Source organism: Schistocerca gregaria, chromosome 2 (genome assembly GCF_023897955.1).
Source record: "Schistocerca gregaria isolate iqSchGreg1 chromosome 2, iqSchGreg1.2, whole genome shotgun sequence".
Lineage (NCBI taxonomy): Eukaryota > Metazoa > Arthropoda > Insecta > Orthoptera > Acrididae > Schistocerca > Schistocerca gregaria.
The window spans coordinates 454,793,279-454,815,677 of NC_064921.1; positions in this window are offsets into that span (position 1 = coordinate 454,793,279).

The following is a 22,399-nucleotide window of genomic DNA, read 5'->3' on the forward strand; positions in this document are numbered from 1 at the left end:
TTCATTAAGGAGCTGGAAGATCTGGTAAACGCTGCTGGCCTCACATGTGGCCTGCAGGCTGAGCTCGCAGGTTGCAGCAATGTTCCCAGGGTTGATCGAGGTGGAGCTCCCCTTGATAAGCCAGGAGTCACTACACGAAGGAAGCAGCTACTCAGGTAGCATAGTGGAGTGCACGTGGAATTGTTAATAGGGTAGACGGTCGGTTGAAATTTTCTGATGAACTGGTCAGACGACGACCAGATAGCGAAACATGACCGCGTACAGAGTAAAGACACTTCGACTGCCAAAACTTTGTTAGTAAATTGCCGAAGTATTCGTAACAAAGTTCCCGCATTTACTGTTCTCCAGGCAACTTCTCGTGCTCAAATTACTGTCGGGACAGAGAGCTGGCAGGAAACTGGAGTAGGAAGCTCAGGGATATTTAACAATTTATTGAAAATCTACATCTACATCCATACTCCGCAAGTCAGCTGACGGTGAGTGGCGGAGGGTACCTTGAGTACCTCCATCGGTTCTCCCTTCTATTCCAGTCTCGTATCGTTCGTGGAAAGAAGGATTGTTGGTATGCCTCTGTGTGGGCTCTAATCTCTCTGATTTTATCCTCATGGTCTCTTCGCGAGATATACGTAGGAAGGAGCTCCTCGGTGAAGATAGGTTCTCGAAGCTTCACCAAAAGCCCGTACCGAGCTATTGAGCGTCTCTCCTGCAGTGTCTTCCAATGGAGTTATCTATCATATCCTGTAACGAAGCGCGCTGCTCTCCGTTGGGTCTTCTCTATGTCTTCTATCAACACTATCTGGTACTGATCTCACGCTGTTGAGCAGTATTCAAGCAGTGGGCGAACAAGTGTACTTTAACCTACCTCCTTTGTTTTCTGATTGCATTTCCTTAGGATTCTTCCAATGAATCTCAGTCTGGCAACTGCTTTACCGACGGTCAACTTTATATAATCATTCCATTTTAAATCACTCCTAATGCTTACTCCCAGATAATTTATGGAATTAACGGCTTCCAGTTGCTGACCTGCTATTTTGTAGCTAAATGATAAGGGATCTATCTTTCTATGTATTCGCAGCACATTACACTTGTCCACATTGAGATTCAATTGCCATTCCCTGCACCATGCGTCAATTCGCTGCAGGTGCTTCTGCATTTCAGTACAATTTTCCATTGTTACAACCTCTCGATATACCACAGCATCACCCGCAAAAAGCCTCAGTGAACTTCGGATGTTATCTACAAGGTCATTTATGTACATTGTGAGTAGCAACTGTCCTTCGACACTCCCCTGCGGCACACCTGAAATCACTCTTACTTCTCTCCATTGAGAATGAGATGCTGCGTTCTGTTATCTAGGAATTCTTCAATCCAATCACACAATTGGTCTGATAGTCCATATTCTCTTACATTGTTCATTAAACGACTGTGGAGAACTGTATCGAATGCCTTGCGAAAGTCAAGAAACGCGGCATCTACCTGGGAACATGTGTCTCGAAAATACAAATTAGACCAGATAGGAGGGGATGTGTTCATCGCAGCTGTCAAAACTGTTGTCTGTGAGTTCGGATTTGAGTGGACAGTGAAGTTATCTGCTTGCATATAACAGGCCTAGGTGAAACGAAATATTATTAATTGTCATTTTTCAGCTTCTTCTAGTGTATTTCATGTCGAATAGCTCACGGGTGAACTGCTGGAAGTCTGTGTTCAACGGGCACAATATTTCGGCCGACTACCACGTTACCGTCATCAGGTGCGATGATGAACTGACTGATGGGGCGGGGGGTGGGGGTGAGGGTGGGAGGCAGTGACCACCGCGCTTTTATCTCAACCACCTTTCCCTCTGATCAGCCGCTCCATCGGCCGTCCGCGGCCAATATCTCTAACACAACTCCTCCCGGCGACTCAGTATTCCATCCGAGGTTCTCGCCCACGTGTGCGCTTGGGTCATCTCTGCTGTTCCCCCGCCTGCCCTAGAAGTCATTTAGTTGTCTAGTAAAAAATTCCTTTTCTTGACCATGCTAAAAGCGGGGCCCCATACCTTGCTAAGTACGTAGCAGGCATCATCATTTACCACAGATTCTCTTAGTCGAATCTCAATAGATTCCATGATGAGATAGTCCCAGAATTTGAACGTCTACGTCACAACCTCCGTATGCTTATAGTTCACTACATGCCCTTCCTTCGGGCAATGTTCTCCGACTACCGACTTGTTAGGCTGCTGTAATATGGTGTTCTGCGCACCGATCTTCGACAGTACGCACAGTCTGACCTATGTAAGTCTTACCACATTGGCAGACTGCCTGATAGACCCCGGATTTCCGCATTCCAAGCTCATCTTTCACATTAACAAATAGTGCCTCTGTTTTGGCTGGTGGGCGGAAGACCATCTACACTTTGTGTTTCCGAAACATTCGTCCTATCTTGGCTGCAAACACATCCCCTCCTATGGAGCCTAATTTGTCTTTTCGAGACACATTCAATGAACCGATATACAGCTCAAAGCTTCCTAATTCAGTTGACGTCACAAAAAGTAATTCACGCAATGGCCTCATCCTCCCGACAATCGTTCTCTGGTTCCGCATGTTGATTTCCATAGTCTAAGATGAACATGTTCTGCACTATCACCACTTTCTCAGGATTCATAGACGTTGATGGACGACCTAATCATTTACCGAACCCGTTGGCATTAGCTTCGTGTCAGTTCTTTATTGTTTCCGGACTATCGTGTCATTTCTTCCCTTCCACGTATCCCACCATCTTTACACAAGAACGATCGCATTCCACGCCTCGTAGCGTGAAGCAATCTATGCTCGTTTTCTAACTTTAAGGCGATCGACCATCTTTGTTCTTATTGAGCGTACCGTCTCTAGCAGCCACCGTCGGTACTACACAGCATGAAAAATCGCTATTCTATTTACTGTTCTGTTCGTTTGCATTATTTACAATATTATTCCATCAATATTAAAAACTCAACATCCAGTTAATAATACCTAGTTACTCCTCTAGATGTAAATGTAACACAGGTGGTTCCATTCTGATATGTACCCTGACATGATATTGGAGACTCCACTTCTAAATGCTACCCCATGCCTAACGCTGTTGGATCTACCTCTGAACACTATTAAGGACATAAAGCTGGTGGATTCATCTCCAGAGACTACCCTGCAGCTAACACAGGTGAATTAAACTTGGAACCCTATCCCAGACCTACACTGGACAGTTGGGGTCACGCATGTGGTGCCTGAAAGCTGTTGCAGAAGTAGATTCTAAGCCAGCTATCTCAAATGTCGACCTTGCACGTGAAGAAAATTACGTGAAAGACTCCGTCTCACAATTTTAGTTCGTTTTATAAAAAAAACCGCTTACCAATCCCATCGCCATCCTATGCGTGTGGTGTTAGTGGAGGGTTGGGAGTAATTGTTTACAAAGTAGATTCAGTGATGACAAGTGTGCATGTGGAATGTGCTGCCATATGCCTCCGTAACGAAACCTGTATGTGCTCGATAGGATTTAAGATGGCAGAATGGACAAGATAATCAGTTCTCCGATCATCGTCTCGCTCCAAGAGTTCCTTCAATTGCGCTGATTCAGTGTCATCGGGTGTTATGAAGCCAGGGCCGAATGCACCCCTGAATACATGCGCAACGGGAATCAGTCCAGTGTCACAGTAACACTGACCGGTTAGTGTAGCAATTTTGAGGTCGTAGTGCACACGGTTCCCAATAAAATTAGACGTCTACTGAATAAGTGTTGGACGCCTGTAGAGCGATTTGCGGTGCGTATTCGGAGACTAATGGCTACAGGTCTGCGAGGTAAAGATAAATGTGATTAATTTGGCAACGCATCTGCAGGTGCTTAAGTGCTTAATAGGCACCCATGGATAGTGAATTTTGTTCACTATTTCATCATATTCGAAATTTCGGAGCTCTGGGATTCGGGAACTGTGGCGAAGAGGAGGGGGGGGGGGGGGACGGGACGAAAAGTTTCGTCTTCTGAATATGAACCTTGAAATTTTTATTCCACCACTAATGCAAAGGCCGATCAAGAGCGCGTTGTAATGCATCATAGATCATCACATGCGTGATACATTCTGTAAGTAACAGGTTTGTCGTATTTCTCGAAATGGATTTAGCGAAATTTTCTGCCAAATGTTTCCACAACAATGGAAATCAAATCTTATAACTTTTTCATATAAGGCATAATGTTAAAAGTTTTCCACATGTTTTGTTTTATCAAATGTACAATAATTCATCTCGACGTTGAACTAGATTGACATGCTACATATTTCAGAGTAATAAGCGTCGCGGTGAGTACTTGAAGAGATATTTAAGAGAAAGCCAAAACGACTCGGCAGATTAAAACGGTGTGCCGGCCCGAGACACAGACTCGGGACCTTTATCTTTCGCGTGCTACTTCTCTACCGAGTACGTGGCTCGGTCCGGCACACAGTTTTAATCTGCTAGGAAGTTTCATATCAGAGCATACTCAACGGCAGAGTTAAAATTACTTTCTAAAAGAAAATTGATTCACTGATTTTATACCGAACATTATTTTTGTCATATCTGAAGCCCAAACAGGTGTCACACTGTGAACGAAATTTCCAGTGTATGAAATATCATAGAGAAGCCATCAGGTAACTTTGTGGAAGATTCTGGCAATGGCATGTATGACCTCTGTCACTATAAACAGGAATGACTCGGATCTAAGCTAGTTTCGGGTACGACGGCGTCAGAATGTACGTATAATTGAATGGGAAACGTCTACATCTGCTGCTATGTGGCTACTTTGCAATTCATACTTAAGCACTCGCCCGAGTGTTTATCCGAACCAGATTCAGTCCCTCTAACGTTCCGCTTTGGATTAACTTCCTGTAAGAGCTCTAATTTCTCTTATTTTGTTACTATGGTCATTTCTCCAGTATAGGTGAGGTTCGGCAAAATAATTTCTCATTCAGAGGAGAAAGATAGTGAGTGAAATATGAAAAGATCTTGCCACAACGAAACACGCTTTTGTTTAATGAGCCACACCTCAACTCGCGTATCATACCTGTGACACGCTCCCCCAGTGCACCATGGTATAAAACGAACTATATTTCTTTGAACCTTTTCTATGTCCTCTGCCAGTAGTCTGGTAAGCATCCCACAGCACGCAGCAGTACGTCACAACACCATGGACAAGCATAGTGGTAACAGTCCTTCAAAGACGTTTTGTTACATCTTCAGGTGTTCTGCCAATAAAATGAACTTTTTGGTTTCGCTTCCCGGCAGTATTATCTCTGTGATGATTCCATTTTAAATGTTTCGTATCTGTATTCCCCAAATATTTCACTCAATCGACAACCGTTAAATTTGTGACCTACCGTGTGACCGAAATTTAATCCATTTTTTTAATAATCGTGTATAGTGCCTCACACTTTGTTATTGTTTACGGTCAATCAACAGTTTTCTGAATGTAAAGATACCTCTTATAAATCATTCCTTTTTGATCTCGTCAAGAACTTATTAGACAGTAAAAAACAGCATCATCTGCAAAAACCCTTAGCCGGTTGCTCAGTTTGTCTCCTAAATTATTTATGTAAAGTAAGAAGTTAAGAGGGACTACAGTACCTCCTTAGGGAAACCGAAATGTCACTTGTAGTTCATTATGTGACTTTCCGTTATTAACCAGAAATGTGAGCTCCCGGACACGAAATTACGAATTCAGTCGCTCAACTGAGACGATACTTAATGTAGAAGGACTTTGCTTAGAAGCTGATTTTGAGGAACGTTGAGAAAAGCCTTCTGGAAATACGGAAGTAACGTGAGATGCCCTATCTATTACATCCGTTACTTCGGGTGAGTAAAGAGTCAGTTCTGTTTATCAAGAACGGATTTCATGAATCAGTGCTGGTTTTGTCTCTACATATTGTTTCTTCACACACATTTCGTAACGTTTCCTTTATTGAGTACTGTCGTGACTTACGCAACTTCCTAACCTTTATAGACGGATCCTTCTTCGAGCGACAAGTTATGATTGTTACAACAGGAGTTATTACTATCGCTAGGGATGTAATTGGCATACAGTCTAGACCGGAAGACTTTCCTCTGTTAAGTTAGATAAGTTGTTACCTTCACTAGGAGTACCTGCATCCACATTACTTGTGTTGGCACCTGTTCTAAATTCTAAATCTAGAATATTTACTGCATCGGAAAATCCTGTTTAGCAACTTCGTTTTAATAGTGCAGCAATCGCCAATATTATCATTTATATCGCACACTAAATTTATTGATTACGTCTTTCCTCTTTTATGCTCTACATATAACCGGAATCTCTTTCATTTTCCGACGGATTCAGAGGCAGAGTTTCGTTGTGAATTCACTCGAACTGAAGTCCGTGCTATGCTTCCGCAACCTAACGTCAATCTTGGAATTTTAGCATTCCTTTGAATCTAGCTTACTTTCTTCGTCGATTCAGCGTGCGGACCTATTTTGCGTATCACTGGAGATCTGTTCCGTCTCGTATTCATTTATTTGGTGTAAATGTAAATCTCTCCGTGGTCGTAGAAACCATTTCTGTAATCTTTTTAAGCCGCATCTGCTCGGCTCTTACGTAGTATGGAAGGAAAGTGCGAAAGTGTCATCCTAATTTTTATCTGATTCTTTTTAGAGATGTGTTTTGCATTGATTTTCCGTGAAACTGTGTGTTATGGAAACCAGACTTGCCAATGAACTTGTGGTCAATAATTCCTGTATACATCATAACACTTTCTACTTGCTTAGGATGCTTTATCATTACGAAGTCTAGCAACCATTCGCAGTGCGAGTGTCCGCAGCTCGTGGTCGTGCGTTAGCGCTCTCGCTTCCCGCGCCCGGGTTCCCGGGTTCGATTCCCGACGGGGTCAAGGATTTTCTCTGCCTCGTGATGACTGGGTGTTGTGTGATGTCCTTAGGTTAGTTAGGTTTAAGCACTTCTAAGTTCTAGGGGACAGATGACCACAGCTGTTAAGTCCCATAGTGCTCAGAGCCATTTGAACCACTTTTTTTGCAGTGCACGTAGAATTCTCAATTAACTGTTAGAAGTAAATTTCAGTGCAAGTATTTACTACAATTGTGGACAATATTTCATGGATACCATGTGCTTTTGTATTAACATATCGAAGGTAGACTGAAGTCATCACCAACTGTAATTGTGTGAATCGGGCACCTGTTTGAAATAAAACTGACATCTCAGTCGTGGGGTCGGTAAAAGGAAGCAACTGTTAAATCATTCCGGTTGTTAAGTATAACCTTTACTTATGCTAACTCGCAGTAGCTCTTTACTTCAATTTCACTGGAAGCAGTAGCAACAGCAACTACCAAACAAATTTAGTCTATCCTTTTTGTACACCGTTAAGTCCTTGGTAAACTTTTCAGCTGAGTTTATGTCCAGCTTAGTCACCGTTCAATACCTTTAAAGATTTCTGATTCAGTGCTTTCCATTAGCACATAGAGCTCTCGTTCTTTCCCAACACGGCTACAAAAGTTTACAACATTACTTCTGATGTTTCCTAATTACAGTCACGCCCTGCGTTTAACGTACTCCCGCTCAGATTGCATCCAACATTGATATTTTCGAAGCTCCTCTAACTAAAAAAACACCAGACTTCTCTATAAAGTCCACACTATAAACGTAGTTCCTTCCAGTGTGTAGTGGACCCCTTGTTTACACTACCTGATAAATGAAGTGAGGCACCCATAACATGCACTATTGGCCGGTGTGTAAATGACTAGGGTTGTAATTATGTGTGGCAAGAAAGCCACCAGTGTGCTGTAGTGTTGTTCTTATTTAGAGTTGTTACCAAGTCTTGTAGGTTATATAAGGGACGTAAACAGCATTGTTGTTGAGTGATCGCCGTAAATGGGTAGGACATGCCGCCGACTGGTTAAGACCATCGTACCAGCAGCTGACAGAGTTTGAAAGAGGCGTTATTATAGGCCTCATTTGGCCAGATAGCCTGATTTGTGGAACATATGAATGTGCCACTGGTTCGTTGTTGGACATTATGGGAACGTGAGGACAGGCATACTTGTGGTCAAGGTTCCAGTCGCCCATATCTGACCACAGGGGAGGATCGCCGTACTGTGCACGAAGCATATTGTAACCGTTTCACGTCTGCTCCTGCTATCCATGAGCAAATAATGCACTGCCTGGGTCATTATGTGCCAAATTACACCATTGATTAAACTAGCAGCGGGCGGACTTGGGAATTACAGTCTCACGCCTAGACTGCCAAAAATATGACAACACAAACGGCTGCGTTTGTAGCAGCTCCGTGAGCAGGTAGCATAGACTGCGGATGAATGGCGTCGCTCTGTGTTCAGCGAAGAAACGTAGATCTGCCTTAGTCCGGTGCTGATGTTTCGATAGGTGCCATGTTTTGTAGAAGCGCTGCAGTGTTACTTTGAGTATAATACAGTACGACATCGCCTGCAGCGCATATCCTGGTCTCGTTACCATATCAGTAGGACCCTAGACGATTGGGACACCGAGACCTAGTACGATCACTCCTAATTTCAGTTGGTAAAAGCAGATGGTAAGATCAGAGTGTAGCGCAGAGCCCACGAAGGCATGGACCCAGGCTGTCAACAAGGCACTGCGCGAGCTGGAAGTGACTGCGTAATGGTATGGGTTGTGTTCACATGGTCCTCTGGTTCAAAATGGCTCTGAGTACTATGGGAATTAACATCTGAGTTCATCAGTCCCCTAGAACTTAGAACTACTTAAACCTACCTAACCTAAAGGCATCACACACATCCGTACCCGAGGCAGGATTTGAACCTGCGACCGTAGCAGTCGCGCAGTTCCGGAGTGAAGAGCCTAGAACCGCTCGGCCACCGCAACTGGCGGTCCTCTGATCTGAATCTATCACTGACTAGAATTGATATGTTCGGCTACTTGGAGACGATTTTCAGAGAACAAATGTGGACTCATTATGGATGACAATGTGTCATGTCACCGAGCCACAATCCTCCGCGATTGATTTCAAGACCATTCTGGACAGTTCGAGTGAAAGATTTGGCCGCTCATATCGCCCAGTATGAACACATCGAACACTTGTGGGACATATAAGGAGGTCAGTTTGTACACAAAATCCTGCACCGGCAGCACTTTCGAAATTATGGACAGCTATAGGAGCAGCATGCACGGGACTCCCCACTACTTGTTCATGCCACATCGAGCTATTGCACTGCCTGCTAAAAGGATGTACGACACGATATTAGGAGGTATCCTATGACTTTTGTCACCTTATTGCTGTGTTGAGAGCTACAGGATATGTCTTCATCTGGCTGACGGCACAGTGGAATGTCAAGGGTATCTCACGTGTTATGATCTGACGAAACTCGAATTGTCTGGTAGAACTGTCAACTGCTTGATTGGTGTCGCAGATGGACTAGTGGAACTTATGCATATGAAGTATTAGAACACTTTTTTCAAAGCCAAAAACAGATTTACTTACAACCCATTGCCACCGGACTGTACCGAATATTTAGAACTATCTCTGATTACTAAAGCTTCTCTTGGTACGCACATTTGCCGAACTCTTCTCTTGAAGTGCAAAGTTGACCACGTCCAGAATGACAGTTCAATCTAAGACATGGGGAATACATGTGTCCTAACTGGACTATGTGGTCTGCTTGATCGGAGTTAGCGAATTGGAACCGACACTTTGGTGGTACATCGGCCTTTGTGTGGTGGCGTTGCTAAGCTGGGAGACAGGTTGCAGCTTCACCAGTGCCTTGAATTCGTTGTATGTAGTATGCAGCGAGACATTACTGTCTTCTGTGGTATCTACGAGAGCTGCTGAATTTGTTGTATCTCCGCGATCTTTGGACAATACCAAACTACATCCTCATGTGTTACCCCTCATGCGACTGCATCTTCGTGGAAATTTTCGATAGAATAATGCTCGTTCACACATGGCACATTACTGTGTGAACTACCTGTGACAAACAAGACGCCCTGATCTGTACCGTTAGAACATGTGTGGGACACTTGGGAGGTCCACTTCATCTAACGCCAGTGCTCATGATACCAAGGACCAATTGCTACGATTATGAACCATCTTTCCAGGGAAGAGGATAAAATTGCTTTATTACAAACTTCCACACCAAATTAGCGTATACATCCAGGTCAGAGGGGATGCAACGCCACACGGACTGATAAATGGGCTCGTGTTGCCGAGTTCTTTGTACTAATTTAATTCAGAATTGTAATTACTTTTCACTTATCATAGGCTCGTGAAGCTCCGCTTTTTCCTCCCGTTCGGCGTGCCTAACATTTTTTTGTCAGGCGGTGTGTTAAGCAGATCACGAGAACTTTCTACTTTTGACGTAATTCAATAATCAACAGAGTTATACTGTCGTAGAACTCTCTGGGAGTCAGATCAATACCAAAGGTCCACAATCGGTTCTGTTAACAATTGTATTCATGGTCAGCTTAAGTTTGGAAGTAAGAATTGTTATCCTTACTTCAGATAGATCGACACACACGTTCGTATCTACAAGAACCACCAACTGAGGTTAACTTGTTCCTCATAGCATCTTCGAGGGACTGTTCCATATCTGTAATGGAACACGGAATAGACACTTCACTTCTTCTGCCTCTTGGCAGCCATGTCCTTCAGAGGCTACATAATGCGCCCAACACTAAGGCTACCAACTGTGAGTGATGCCATCCTATATTAATGCCCGGATCTTGCAGTCCGAGAGGCTTCCCCTGAAAACAGGGCAGCCAAACGCAGCTCTCAGGAACTTGTTCAGCCATAAGTAGCGTCTGAAACCACTTTTTCAGACGAGCCGAGAAGACTTTCCGATTAGTCCCTGGGAGTATTTCGCTGTCTGCTACTCTCTGAAACGTCCTCCCACCCAACGTTTCAATGCGAGCAGCAACCGGACCGAAAGCACGAGTGGAACGATAGAGCAACACATGGGACAGATTTGGAAATAAGTGAACAAGTTTTAGAAAAACAACTGATGTAGCTCGATAGAGGGAAAGTCACTGGACGTGACATACCAATTCTATTGTACACAGAGTATGCGAAATAACTTGCCTCTTTTATAGCAAACGTGTTCCGTAGGAGTGAAACATTTCTAAAGGTTGAAAGAAAGCAAAATCATTCCTATATTCAAGAAAGATTATCGAACAGACGCACAGAACAATAAGCCTTTATCTCTGGTGGCGACCTGTTGTAGAATATGGAACAAATTTTCCGAGCTCATGAGGTTCCTCGAGACCGAAAATCTCTTCTGTTTGACCCAGCATGGTTTCCGAAAACAACTATCGTGTGCAAACTAACTCGCTCGGCTTGTTCAAGGGTACCCGAAAGCACTACCTTGCCTTCCAAAAGGGATTCGACACATTTCAGCACTGCCGCCTAATGAATAAAATACAAGCGCAGGAAATATAAAACTATGTGATTGGATTGAAGGTTAGCTAGCAAACAGAAAACTGCAAGTCATTCTGAACGGAGAGTAGTCTTCAGGCGCAAAAGTAATTTTTGGAATCCCCCCAGGAAAGAGTTACAGGACCACTATTTTTCACAATACATATAAATGATCTAGTAGATTACGTCGGAAGTTCTCTGAGGCTTTTCGCTGATGATGCGGTTGTGTACAAGAAGTTGTGACGCTAGGAAATTGCAACTAAATGCAGGAAGAGCTACAACGTATCGGCGCTTGGTGCAGGGACTGGCAGTTAACCCTCAACATAAAAAAGTGTAGCGTATTTGGAATACATAGACAGAAAGACCTTTTATTGTATGATGATAAAATTGCAAAACAATCACTGGAAGCAGTTATTCTTATGAAGTATGAAGGAGTATGTGAACGGTGCGATCTGCAGTGGAACTTCCACATAAAATTAACCGCAGTAAGATGGTCACCACACTAAGATTCACTGGGAGGACGCTCAGGAAATGCAGTCTATCGACAACGGAAGTAGCTTACAAAACACACGTCCCTCCAGCCCTTGAATGTACCTCGGTTGTGTGGAATCCGTACCATATAGGAGCGGTAGAGGGAATAGAGAAGATCCAAGTAAGAGCAACATTTTTCGTTGTAAATTGATTTCACAGGCCCGACAGTGCTATTTACATGGCCGTCTTCAGCGGCACACGCTGCAAGACAGGTGTGCCGAAAGTGTGCGTTCTTAGAGCCTAGAAGAGTGAACACATACGTTCCCTCCTCCTACGTATATATCGTGGAAAGATCATGGAGATCAAATTAGATGGATTCGTGCCCACACGGAGACTTCCCAGTAATCGTTCCTCCCGCCAAACCCAGTGGGCTGCAACAGGAAAATGTGAAATTGACACTGGTACAGAAGGTACCCTCCACCACAGAACGTTCGGTGACTTGCGGGATACAGCTGCAGATGTAGATGCCTTGGATTCCAAGTACGCCTACTTGTAATGACGTCCTTTGGTAACAGCCTCAAATTTCGTGACTAATCCCAATATTACTTCGATTTTCCAGCGAAAGGATTGCAAATGCCTCACATCCGGACACAGCTATTCACATACCTCAACACAAGATATTAAAGATTAAACTATAGAAGCACATATAGTGATTTAAACAAGTAACTTCATCCTCCTTGGAAGTTCGTACTGCACAAACTAATTGTTTACTGGTCTACTGCTGCTCGAATAGCGGTGCGCGCCTTCCAAGAAAGAAGGAAACCTCATCATCGTTAGCAACTGTAGATATCAACAACGCTTCTCCTCTCTTCTGCAAGACACCGCATTTTGAAGTCAACATAGTGGCACTGCGTCTGCATAACTTTTAACCACGAAGTAATTAATATCGCGGATCAGATATTCACACTGGTATTCAAATCGGTGCACGCTTTTGTAGCAGGTGATACGGCTATATGTGTGGCGGTGCAGACCTTATTGAAGACTGTAGAGTAATGTTTGGTTCTGTTGAGATTAGTGTGGAGAACGCCGATGTAATCTCTGTGTAATATCCAAATAAACGTACGAGAATGTTCAAAATGTAAACCTCTGTGAGACACACATAGGTAAGAAGAGATTAATTCCATCTGGATGTTTGGTGCGTTTGTTTCACTGCACGCAGCTGTCACGAACCTCAATTACGGAGCGACACGTGATCAGATTTGCTGATGAATGTGGCGACAGCCATTACACAGGCCTGACAGCCGGTGATGGGAAATCAATCAGCAGCAGCAGGCAGGCCGCCAGGTCTTGTAGGGAAGCCTTCTACAGTCAGCACCTCTGCTCTTTCAAACTCTGCAACCACACTGTAACCTCTTGATGCCGAGGGTCGCTAATTCGCGTCATGCCAATGCTGTGCTAATAACTGGAACGTTAGTTGTTTTTGAATGCCAGTGCCGGTAGATGCCGATTCTTCAAAAGCTACAACCGCTTCTGGCAAGTGCTGGGTTCTTCTGTTTCAGGTATCCCTTAGCAAACACGATGTTTAATTTTTCATCTCTGATCTAGAAATTCATTCAGTTATAAAGGGGGTAATATCATCCCGCCACCTAAATCAGTCTAACTACAAATCTTTGCATGAATTCTAATTTTTTAGTGGGTGTATAAGTTCGTAGTATGTTGGTATTACTGGTACTATAGGTTTACTTATCGATCGTCATTTTTTATTTCCTATTTCAGTTTACATGAGTCATTTTTATCATTTGGAGATAGCTATTGGAGCCCTGAACGCTAGAAAATAGAGTGCCAAGTGGACAAATCGGAACATTTCCCAAATACTCTTCTGTGTGAGTTCAGTACCAGGGTGAGAGCAGCGGAGGCAGTCAGAAACATAGGCGCCTACATGGGGGTATCGCTGTTGGACAGAGAACATCAAGAAAATGTTTTCTCGTTTTAACCAGGGTCATTTTGACATTAGTGACTTTCCACGCTGTGGTAGATTTCCCGGGATTAATGAAGTTCGTTTAAACGCTTTAATCTACAATGATCCACGTCAGTTTACAGAACTGGAAAACGTAATAACTGTGATCATTCCACCATCGTGCTACATTTATATGGAAGTTCTGAAATATTTAGTGAGGGTTGGAACGTGTATCGGAGAGACAGATTAGACACCGTAGGAGGCAATGTCTTCATTGCAGTTGACAAAAATGTTGTGTCTACTGAGGTCGAAGTAGAGTGTGATTGTGAAGTTATCTGGACGTTTAACAGGGCTAGGAGATTTGAAGTTAATTGTTCGGTGTTATTACGGGCCACCAGGTACCACCGTGACAGTTCTGTAATCATTCAAAGGGAGTCTACACTCTATATCGCAGAAGTACCTGTATCATGCTATATTAGCCGGAGGCGACTTTAAACTACCTAGTATAGACTGGGATGTCTATGGATTCATTACAGGTGGTACAGACAATCCGTCGTGTGAATTACTTTTGAACACGTTATCTGAAAACTGTCTTGAGCAGCTAAATCAACAGCCAACGCGTAATGGAAATATTTTAGATCTGGTTGCCACGAACAGACCGGACCTCATCGACGGTGTCGGCGTTGAGACAGGGGTTAGTGATCATGATGCTGTCATTACGACTATAGTTACGAAAGTTAAAAAGTCGGTGAAGAATGCTAGGAGAGTATTCTTACTAGAAAGAGCAGATAAGCAGTTGTTAGCATCCCACTTACAAGGAAACCTCCCCATCGCACGTCTCTCAGATTTAGTTATACGTTGGCACAGTGGATAGGCCTTGAAAAACTGAACACAGATCAATCGAGAAAACAGGAAGAAGTCGTGTGGAACTATGAAAAAAATAAGTAAAATATACAAACTGAGTGACCGTATGGAATGTATGCAACATCAAAGAGATTGTCAGCTCTGGAGCGCCGTGGTTACGTGGTCACCGTGAGCCGCTGTGGAATAAGAGGTCATTGGTTCAAGTCTTCCCTCGGGTAAAAAGGTTTTTTTTTTTTTATTTTCAGACAATTATGAAATTTCAGGCACTCACACATAATCAACTTCGCTCTCCAAAATTCCAGGACATGTTCAGATTTGCTTGGACATATGCAGGATTAGACGGTCTACACATGAAAAAATTTGAAAACGTTAAGAACATTTTTACAGAGCACAGGGAAAACTGTGCGACTGTGAAACTGTTTCATTCATTTGTTGCAGTTTATGTGACAAACCCTTATGTTTTCATCATTTTTTTGGGAGTGATTATCACATCCACAAGGAAACCTAAATCGGGCAAGGTAGAAGAATCTTTTTACCCATTCGCCAAGTGTACAAGTTAGGTGGGTCGACAACATATTCCTGTCATGTGACACACATGCCGTCACCAGTGTCATATAGAATATATCTGACGTGTTTTCCTGTGGAGGAATCGGTTGACCTCTGACTTTGCGATCAAATGTTTTCGGTTCCCATTGGAGAACCACGTCCTTTCGTCTACTAATCGCACTGTTTTGCGGTGAGGTCCAAAACACAGACAATAAACTTATTACAATAAACAGAGACGTCAATGAACGAACGGACAGATCATAACTTCGCGAAAATAAAGAAAGTAAACTTTTCACTCGAGAGAAGACTTGAACCAAGGACCTCTCGCTCCGCAGCTGCTCACGCTAACCACGGGATCACGGCGCTCCTGAGTTCCGCTCTCCTTGTTGTTCCTTATCTTGCCCATGGACTACTCAGTTTGTATATTTTGCTTATTTTTTTCATAGTTCCACACAACTTCTTCCTGTTTTCTCGATTGATCTGTGTTCAGTTTTTCAAGGCCTATCCACTATGCCAACTTATAACTAAATCTGAGGGGGGTGCGATGGGGAGGTTTCCTTGTTATCGACTTCATTTACTTCCGCTACTATGGTCGTGGAAGAATTATGGGCAAATTTTAAACACATTGCAAATCACGCATTGGAAAAGTATGTGCCGAAAAAGTGGGTTACGGATGGATAAGACCCACCGTGGTTTAACAGCGCAATTCGGAGAATGCTCAGGAAGCAAAGACAGTTGCAGTCGCGGAACAAGAAATATCGGGAGAATGAGGACAGGCAAACGTTAGTAGAGATTCGTGCTGCTGTAAAAAGAGCGATGCGCAAAGCATACAACCACTATCACCGTCATACCTTAGCAAAAGATCTTGCTGAAAACCCAAGGAAATTCTGGTCTTACGTAAAATCGGTATGCGGGTCGAAGGCTTCCATCCAGTCACCCACTGATCAGTCCGGCCTGGCAACGGAAGACAGCAAAACGAAAGTTGAAATTTTAAATTTAGCATTTGAGAAACCTTTCACGCAGGAGGATCGTACAAACATACCGCCGTTTGAGTCTCGTACAGATTCCCATATGGAGGATATAGTGATAGACATCCCTGGGGTTGGGAAGCAGCTGAATGGGTTGAAAATAAATAAATCGCCAGGTCCTGATGGTATTCCTATTCGGTTTTACAGAGAGTACTCTTCTGCATTGGCATCTTACTTAGCTTGTATTTATCGCGAATCTCTTGCCCATCGTAAAGTCCCGAGCGACTGGAAAAAAGTGCAGGTGACGCCTGTATATAAGAAGTGTAGAAAGACGGATCCTCATAATTACAGACCAATATCCTTAACATCGGTTTGTTGCAGGATTCTCGAACGTATTCTCAGTTCTAGTATAATGAATTTCCTTGAGACAGAGAAGTTGCTGTCCATGCATCAGCACGGCTTTAGAAAGCAACGCTCCTGCGAAACGCAACTGGCCCTTTTTTCCGATGTGATCTTGCGAACCATGGATGAAGTGTATCAGACGGATGCCATATTCCTTGACTTCCGGAAAGCGTTTCACTCGATGCCCCACTGCAGACTTCTAACTAAGATACGAGCATATGGGATTGGTTCCCAAATATGTGAGTGGCTCAAAGACAAGACATAGAACCCAGTACGTTGTCCTCGATGGTGAGTATTCATCGGAGTGCCCCAGGGAAGTGTGGTAGGTCCGCTGTTGTTTTCTATCCACACAAATGGTCTTTTGGATAGGGTGTATAACAATGTGCGGCTGTTTGCTGATGATGTTGTGGTGTACGGGAAGGTGTCGTCGTTGAGTGACTATAGGAGGATACAAGATGACTTGGACAGGATTTGCGATTGGTGTAAAGAATGGCAGCTAACTCTTAATATAGATAAATGTAAATTAATGCAGATGAATAGAAAAAGTATCCCGTAATGCTTGAATACTCCATTAGTAGTATAGCGCTTGACACAGTCACGTCGATTAAATACTTGGGCGTAACATTGCAGAGCGATATGAAGTGGGACAAGCATGCAATGGCAGTTGTGGGGAAGGCGGATAGTCGTCTTCGGTTCATTGGTAGAATTTTGGGAAGATGTGGTTCATCTGCAAAGGAGAGCGCTTATAAAACACTAAGACGACCTATTCTTGAGTAGTGTTCGAGCGTTTGGGATCCCTATCAGGCCGGATTGAGAGAGTACATAGAAACATTTCAGAGGCAGGCTGTTAGATTTGTTACTAGGAGGTTTTATCATCACGCGAGTGTTAGCGAAATGCTTCAGGAACTCGGGTGGGAGTCTCTGGAGGAAAGTAGGCGTTTTTTTTTTTTTTTGTGAATCGCTACTGAGGAAATTTAGAGAACCAGCATTTGAGGCTGACTGAAGTACAGTTTTACTGCCGCCAACTTATATTTCGTGGAAAGACCACTAAGATAAGATAGGAGAGATTAGGGCTCGTACAGAGGCAAATAGGCAGTCATTTTCCCCTCGTTCTGTTTGGGAATGGAACAGGGAGAGAAGATGCTAGTTGTGGTACGAGGTATCCTCCGCCACGCACCGTATGGTGTATTGCGGAGCATGAATGTAGATGTAGATGTAGATCAGGAAGGTACAATAATCGCCTGAAGTGCGTACCGCATGCTCTAAGCCAAAATCTCAAAAATCTGTGGGAGGACGTATGTGGATCTCACCAACTGGCTCGTGAACAACGCCGTCCGTTCCAATGTCATATCGTTACTGATGACTACAGATGGTGTCTTTTTGTGACCATGAGGAAAAGTAAGGAATGGTTGAGCCCAAACAAAGTAGCAACTCCCCATACAAACAACCGAATCTTCCACAAATGATATTGTTATGCATCTGGCGGGCCAGCGATGATGTGGTGTACTACGAATTGCTTCACAGAAGTGTAACCATACCTGCTGAATTTATTTTCGACAACTGAGACGTCTTGCGAACGCAGTTCGAGAAAAGAGACCAGAAAGACTGCGTGAAGTAACGCAGCTGCACGGTTGCAAAGTCATTACGTAATCACCTTGTTCACCTGATCTTGTACCCTTAGATTTACACCGTTCCCGCTCTCCATGGGGAACTGTCTTCAAGAAACTTTCTTCCCTGATGAAAATGCTCTCGGAACATAGCTAGAAGAATTTTTGACCTCAAAAGCCCGTCATTTCTACAGTCACGGAATCGAAAAGTCATCCCAACGTTGGATTGTTGTGAATAGCGAAAAAGGATATACTCGTATCATTGATGTGTGAAGTCTCTGTTATGTGTATCTGTTGTGTTTATTACACTTGCGGAGAAACGTCACGAAATTACGTATCAGTTCAAATAGAAATCTGTACATACTCCTTACTTTGCATACGGAATCTTTATGTACGTAGAATCACTGTAGTGACGAAGCACTCGACTTTCGTGTCATTTCAGGAGTTATTCATAATTTTATTCATTATATAGTTTATTGAAGATAATGTACGTGACAAATCTATACTGACACCTATGCTCCGCAAGCAACCTATTACTGTGTGGAAGAGGGTACTTCGCACTCCACTATTCAAATGGTTGCAATGGCTTTAAGCACTCTGGGACTTAACATCTGAGGTCATCACTCACTTAGACTTAGAACTACTTAAACCTAACTTAACCAAAGGACGTCACACACGTTCATGACAGAGGCAGGATTCGAACCTTCCACCGTAGCAGCAACGCGGTTCCGGACTTAAGTGCCTAGAACCACTCCGTCACAGCGGCCGGCGTACTCCACTGTCATTGCCACTTTTCCTTTCCCTATTCCATTCCCGAAATATGTGCAGTAACCTCAGCTGTTGATTAGCAGTATCAGCTCGAACCTCCGTAATTAATCTGCATATTCTTTTTGCGAATTATATAAAGGACAATAAGTATGGTCATTGGCTCTTCTAGGAACATAAGCTCTAGAAATTATAACAGTGAAGCCACTACGTGAAGCAGATCTTTTTATTTGTAGTGTCGGCCATTGCAGTTCGATGAGAGTGATACTTTCGCTGTTACCGAATGAACCTGTGACGGAATGAGAAGCCAGGTCGTGAATCTTATCTATATTACAGTTGTGACGCCCAGATTGAGATGAAATATTCAACAATCAGTCGAATGAAAGATTTTGGTATTTACTTTCTGCGTAGGGGAACTACAAAACACGTACACTGGTGACCAAAATTCAAGCAACAAACAGAAACATGCTTAATACATTGCTGGCCATTAAAATTGCTACACCACGAAGATGCCGTGCTAAAGAAGCGAAATTTAACCAACATGAAGAAGCTGCTGTGATACGAAAATAATTAGCTTTTCAGAGCATACACACAACCTACAAGGCGTTGACATGAGGAAAAAAAAATGGTTCAATTGGCTCTGAGCACTATGGGACTGACCACCTTAGGTAATCAGTCCCCCAGAACTTAGAACTACTTAAACCTAACTAACCTAAGGACATCACACACATCCATGAACGAGGCAGGATTCGAACCTGCGACCGTAGCAGTCCCGCGGTTCTGGACTGCAGCGCCTAGAACCGCACGGCCACCGCAGCCGGCACATGAGAAAAATTTCCAACGGATTTCTCATACACAACCAGCAGTTGGCCGAAGTTGCCTGGTGAAACGTTGTTAGGATGCGTCGTGTAAGGAGGAGAAACGCGTACCATCACGTTTCCGACTTTGATAAAGATCGGATTGTAGCCTATCGCGATTGCGGTTTATCGTATCGCGGCATTGCTGCTCGCGTTGGTCGAGATCCAATGACTGTCAGCAGAATATGGAATTGATTGTTTCAGGAGGGAAATTCGGAACGCCGTGTTGGATCCTAACGGCCTCGTATCACTAGCAGTCGAGATGACAGGCATCTTATCCGAATGGCTGTAACGGATCGTGCAGCCACGGTTCGATCCCTGAGTCAACAGATGGGGACGTTTGCAAGACAACAACCATCTGCACGAACAGTTAGATGATGTTTGCAGCAGCAGGGACTGTGAGCTCGGAGACCATGGCTGCGGTTACCCTTCACGCTGCATCACAGACAGGAGCGCCTGCGATGGAGTACTCAACGACGAACTTCCTTGTACGAATGGCAAAACATTACCCCTGACGCTGCATCACACACAGGAGTGCTCGCGACGAATCTGGGTGCACGAATGGCAAAACGTCATTCTTTCAGATGAATCCAGGTTCTCTTTACAGCATCATAATGGTCACATCCGTGTTAGCGACATCGCGGTGAACGCACATTGGAAGCGTGTATTCGTCATCGCTATACTAGCGTATCACCCGGCGTGATGGTATGGGGTGCCATTGGTTACACGTCTCGGTCACCTCTTGTTCGCATTGACGGCACATTGAGCAGTGGACGTTACATTTCAGATGTGTTACGAACCGTGGCTCTACCCTTCTTTCGATCCCTACATTTCACCAGGATAACGCACGACCGCATGTTGCAGGTCCTGTACGGACCTTTCTGGATACAGAAAATGTTCGACTGCTGCCCTGGCCAGCACATTGTCCAGATCTCTCACCAATTGAAAACGCCTGGTCAATGGTGGCCGAGCAACTGGATTGTCACAATACGCGAGTCACTACTCTTGATGAACTGTGGTATCGTGTTGAAGCTGTATGGGCAGCTGTACCTGTACACGCCACCCAAGCTCTGTTTGACCCAATGCCCAGGCGTATCAAGGCCGTTATTACGGCCAGGGGTGGTTGGTCTGAGTATTGATTTCTCATGATCTATGCACCCAAATTGCGTAGAAATGTAATGACATGTCAGTTATAGTATATTTGTCCAATGAACACCCGTTTATCATCTGCACTTCTTCTTGGTGTAGCAGTTTCATTGGCCCGTAGTGTAGGATTCACATCGGGAGAGTGAGCAAGCAACGCCATGCGTGGAGTATCGGTATCCAAAAAACCATCAACCTCCCGTGCTCTATTAAGTCAAGCATTATCGTCCATCAATACGAAGTGCGGACCCACAGCACCTCGTAACAACGCGAATGAGATCCCAGGATATGGTCACGGTACCTAACGGCATTTAAATCTGGTTGACCCACTCGTTTCATGAAGGGGTGTTCGAGTGGTCAACATAATCCCTGCCCACACCATTAGGGATCATCCTGGATATCAGTTTCGTTCCACAATATCTTGGTCCTGATATCGTGTTCCACGTGTACTCCAGATGGTAATTCGTCGACAGTCACTCTCCAGACCAAATCAAGAATCATCTGTGATAAGAAAATTTGCCCACTCTTCGACCATTCAGGTGGCATGTTGATGGCTCCATTTTGAAGACTCATCAGAGATAAACAGACAGCAGGTCTCCAACAATAAAGGAAAGTGAAGCCTTCTGTACATTGTTTGACTCGATAAAACAAATCCAGGGGATGCTGAGAGGTCAGATGACAGTTGCAGTACAGTACTAAGGCAGTATCGCCGTGACCTCACAGTCAAGTAACGGTCCACTTTTTCTGATGTAACACTTGGTGGTCCCCGTCCTGGTCTCCAGGATACAGTTCTGGTCTCTATAAACCGTCGCCTTATCCCAGAAAAAGAAAAACTATTCACATTAAGCCGTCACTCCGAATCATTTTGTAACTCTTCTGCTTCGATTCTTCCTATGGCCCTAAACAGCAGAGAGTCTGGTAGAATCTTCAATGTGCCCTACTGCACCGTCAGTAACTGTATACATAGCGATTGTGGATGTGCGACTACCCTGAAAACGCTATCCCGCTTGATAGATTCCCTGACGTGATTGTTGACGTGGTTGTCCCTTAATCGGAATGCCATTTTCCGTGCAGAACGCGGTCGTAATGACATGTGTTGACCACTTGTATGATTATACCATGAATTAGAAACGGGATGGGGAAATAGTAGTTTATTGAAACTTCTTGGCAGATTAAAACTGTGTGCCCGACCGAGACTTGAACTCGGGACCTCTGCCTTTTGCGGGCACGTGCTCTACGATCTGAGCTAGCGAAAAACGACTCACGCCCGGTACTCACAGCTTTACTATCTCGTCTCCTACCTTCCAAATTTTACAGAAGCTCTCCTGCGGACCTTTCAGAACTAGCACTCCTGAAAGAAAAGATTCTGCGGAGACATGGCTTAGCCACAGCCTGGGGCATGTTTCCAGCATGATATT